Below are 4,823 nucleotides of genomic sequence, written 5' to 3' on the forward strand. Positions count from 1 at the left end.
AAAAATAAATAATAATAAAAAAATAATAAAAAAACAATCTATGGTCCAGGAGGTGGTGCAATGGATAAAGCATTGTACTCTCAAGCATTAGATCCCGAGTTCAATCTCTGGTAGCACATGTACCAGAGTGATGTCTGGCTCTTTCTCTCTCCTCCTATCTTTCTCATAAATAAATAAATAAATAAATAAATATTAAAAAGCCAATATTAGGGGCCTGGTGGTAGTGCACCTGGTTGAGCGCACATATTACAATGCTCAAGGACCCAGGTTCGAGCCCCCAGTCCCCACGTGCAGGGGGAGGCTTCACAAGTGGTGAAGCAGTGTTGCAAGTATCTCTCTGTCTCTCACCCTCTCTATCCAATAAATAAATAAAGATAATAAAAATTAACAAAAAAAATTTTTAAAAAAAGGGGCGGGTGGTGGCGCAACTGGTTGAGTGCACATGTTACAGTATACAAGGACCCAGGTTTGAGCCCCTGGTCCCCACCTGCAGGGGGAAAGTTTTGCAAGTGGTGAAGCAGTGCTGCAGGTGTTTCTCTGTCTCTCTCCCTCTCTATCACCCTCTCCCCTCTCAATTTCTGACTGCCTCTATCCAACAAATAAAGATAAAAAAAAAGTAAAAAAAAAAAAACTTAAAAAGAAACAATCTGCTCTTGTAAGTTTCTAGAATGTTATTGTTATGTTTCTGAAACTTTACAGTTAGTTGTGTACTCACAGATTTCTCACCTTTCACTGTGCTGGATCCTTCATGAACCCTTTCTGACCAGACTCATAACTTTTAGCTCCTTACCATGTCTTAGCTTTTTTTTTTTTTTATTTAAGAAAGGATTAATTAACAAAACCATAGGGTAAGAGGGGTACAACTCCACACAATTCCCACCACCCAATCTCCATATCCCACCCCCTCCCCTGATAGCTTTCCCATTCTCTATCCCTCTGGGAGCATGGACCCAGGGTCATTGAGGGTTGCAGAAGGTAGAAGGTCTGGCTTCTGTAATTGCTTCCCCGCTGAACATGGGCGTTGACTGGTCAGTCCATACTCCCATTCTGCCTCTCTCTTTCCCTCGTAGTGTGTGTCTCTGGGGAAGCTGAGCTCCAGGACACATTGGTGGGGTCTTCAATCCAGGGAAGCCTGGCCGGCATCCTGGTGGCATCTGGAACCTGGTGACTGAAAAGAGAGTTAACATACGAAGCCAAACAAATTGTTGAGCAATCATGGACCCAAAGCTTGGAATAGTGGAGAGGAAGTGTTAGGGAGGTACTCACTGCAAACTCCAGTGTACTTCTGCTTTCAGGTATATATTTTGCAGTAGTTTATGGATACGTGTGAACATATGCTCTCTCACAGAAACTGGTGTATATCTAGGTTTTGGGACTTTGTTAGAAAGTGAACCACCTGAGATGAAATTAGAGTATACTATGAAAGGAAAGGTCTCACCCGAGTAATGAAGCTGAAGGGTTGTCATTCCACTTGTGAAGTCTCTGGACACAGTCTGAGGTGAAGCATGTTGAGGTGGCAATCGTTGCGTTGGTTAGGTTGTGATCGGCGGATGCAATATTATTTGGTATGGATTGGGAGAGGCATACTGGAAAGTGGGCCCTATCCAAGGGTTCCAGGACTGGGGGAAGTAGGGGCTCTATAGTGGAGATGTGAGGTTCCTGCTGTCTTAGGGTTCAAAAAGACAATTGATAGTTAATGTTATCACATTATTTGGTAATTGGGTTAACTTTGAAAAGTCCTTTTGTTATGGTTTGCTGTACAGTACCCAGTATTTTGTATATAGCTGTGCTATTGGATGCTTCTGATCTACTTGGTCTAGGCTTTTGAGAGAGCCCGCATATCAAATACACAGCCTATATATTAAAAAGATTCAGTTTGTGTTTTGAAAAACTTTGAGACATACAATTGATTTTCCCCCTCTCATATTAATTAACTAGTGATTTATATGTCTACATTTTGCTAGGAGTGTACATAAACACCATTCCCACCACCAAAAGACTGTGACCCATCCCTCCCACCCACTCCCACCCCCCACTGGCCCAGGAAGCTGAATGTCTACCCCTCACTACAGGGTTTTTACTTTGGTGCCCTACTTAACAATTTGGTCAGGTCCTGCTTTTAGTTTCCCTTTCAGGTCTTCTTAGTCAACTTCTGTTGATGAGTGGGATCATCCCATACTCATCTTTATCTTTCTGACTTAGCTCACTTAACATAATTCCTTCTAGCTCTGTCCAAGATAGGTCAGAGAAGGTGGGTTCATTGTTCTTGATAGCTGCATAGTATTCCATTGTGTATATATACCACAGCTTTCTCAGCCACTCATCTGTTGTTGGGCACTTGGGTTGCTTCCAGGTTTTAGCTATTATGAATTGTGCTGCTATGAACATAGGAGTACACACCTCTTTTTGGTTGGGTGTTATGGAGTCCTTGGGGTATAACCCCAGGAGAGGAATTGCTGGATCATATGGAAGAGTTTTCCAGACTGCTCTCCATAGAGGCTGGACCAATTTACATTCCCACCAGCAATGTAAAAGGGTTCCTCTGTCCCCACAACCTCTCCAGCATTTGTTGCTGCTGTCCTTTTTGACGTATACCATTCTTACAGGAGTGAGGTGGTATCTTAGTGTTGTCTTAATTTGCATTTCTCTGACAATCAGTGACCTAGAGCAGTTTTTCATATGTTTGTTAGCCTTTTGGATCTCCTCTGAGGTGAATGTTTTGTTCATATCCTCTGCCCATTTTTGGATGGGGTCATTTGCTTTTTTGGTGCTAAGTTTGCTGAGCTCTTTATATATTTTGGTGATTAGTTTCTTGTCTGATGTATGGCATGTGAAGATCTTCTCCTATTCTGTGAGGGGTCTCTTTGTTTGTTAATAGTTTCTTTGGATGTGCAGAAGCTTTTTAATTTGATGTAGTCCCATTGGTTTGTTTCTGCTTTAGTCTTCCTTGCAACCGGGTTTGATTCATCAAAGATCTCCTTGAGGTGTAGGTGGGAAACTGTCTTACCAATGTTTTCCTCTAGGTATTTGATTGTTTCTGGTCTGACATCTAGGTCTTTGATCCATTTGGAGTTGATTTTTGTTTCTGGTGAGATAAAGTGGTTCAATTTCATTCTTCTGCATGTTACAACCCAGTTTTCCCAGCACCATTTATTGAAAAGAGCCTCCTTTTTCCATTTAATCCTTTGGGCCCCCTTGTCAAAGATTAGATGTCCATAGGTGTGGGCTTTAACCAGTACTTTCCAGGAGTAGTTTTAAATTTAAGCTCTTCATTTGCTACCTTCTCAGCTCACTGCTTTTTCATTAGTTGTTATTTTTTCCCCCTCTTTATTGGGGGATTAATGTTTTACAGTCGACAGTAAATACAATAGTTTGTACATGCATAACATTTCTCAGTTTTCCGCATAACAATACAACCCCCACTAGGTCCTCTGTCATATTTTTCCAGGGCCTGTACTCTCTCCCCCCCCCCCAAACCCACCCCAGAGTCTTTTACTTTGGTGCAATACACCAACTCCAGTTCAGCTTCTACCTGTGTTTTCTCAAGCATTAGTTATTATTTTTTCTCCAAAAATCGCTTTTTAAAAATATTTATTTATTCTCTTTTGTTGCCCTTTTTTATTGTTGTAGTTATTATTGTTGTTGTTATTGAAGCGAGGAGGGGAAGACAGAGAGGGGGAGTGAAAGATAGACACCTGCAGACTTGCTTCACTGCTTGTGAAGTGACTCCCTTGCAGGTGGGGAGCCGGGGGCTCGAACCTGGACGCGCTTAATCTGCTGCGCTACCGCCCCATTCCCTTCTCTAAAAATATATTATCTCTTTCAGTTATTGCTTCTAATGCCAGTGTGTCTTCAGGACATCTTTCCTTGCTTTTGAAACAATCTCCATTGTTTTATAGAAAACCATCTATAAAGGCCCTGTTAGACTGAGCTGGGGCAAAGCATGGTGCAGAACGCCATCTAGCTTTCTTTCTTTTTAAAATTATCTTTATTTATTTATTGCGTAGAGACAGTCAGAAATCGAGAGGGAATGGGGCAGATAGAGAGGGAGAGACAGAGAGACACCTGCAACCTTGCTTCACCACTTGTGAAGCTTTCTCCCTATAGGTGGGGACCTGGGGCTTGAACCCAGGTTCTTGCGCATTGTAACATATGTGCTCAACCGGGTGCACCAGCACTTGACCCCCCAATCTAGCTTTCTTTCTTTCTTTTTTTTATATTATAAATTTTTAAGTTATTTTCCCTTGTTTAACATTGTTGTGGTTATTGATGTTGTTGTTGTTGGATAGGACAGACAGAAATAGAGAGAGGAGGGGAAGACAGAGAGAAAGACAGACACTTGCAGACCTGCTTCACCACTTGTGGAGTGACTCCCCTGTAGGTGGGGAGCAGGGGGGCTCGAACCGGGATCCTTACACTAGCCCTTGCACTTTGTGCCACATGTGCTTAACCGGCTGTGCCACCGCCTGACAACCTCATCTAGCTTTCTGAAGAGAGAAAATAGAAAATAAAAAGTGCATTCCCTTGAAAATACCTCATTACTTAATCACTTTGTTTCTCTATGTGGAACTGGGATCTCGTATATGTATGATTTTACCACTCTGGGTCACTTCTTCATTCAGATGGAGAAACTAAGAGAGAGGGAGAGACACAATAACATGGGAACTTGCCCAGGGCCCATGACACTGCTATGTGATACCAGAATCTGAATGTGGGAAAGACATGCACCCTAGCTATTGAGCTGTTTCTCTGGCCTTTGAGAACATTTAACTTTTTTTTTTTTTTTGGACATCTACAAACATATAGAGACTAAAACAGAATAA

Source organism: Erinaceus europaeus, chromosome 3 (genome assembly GCF_950295315.1).
Source record: "Erinaceus europaeus chromosome 3, mEriEur2.1, whole genome shotgun sequence".
Taxonomy (NCBI): Eukaryota; Metazoa; Chordata; class Mammalia; order Eulipotyphla; family Erinaceidae; genus Erinaceus; species Erinaceus europaeus.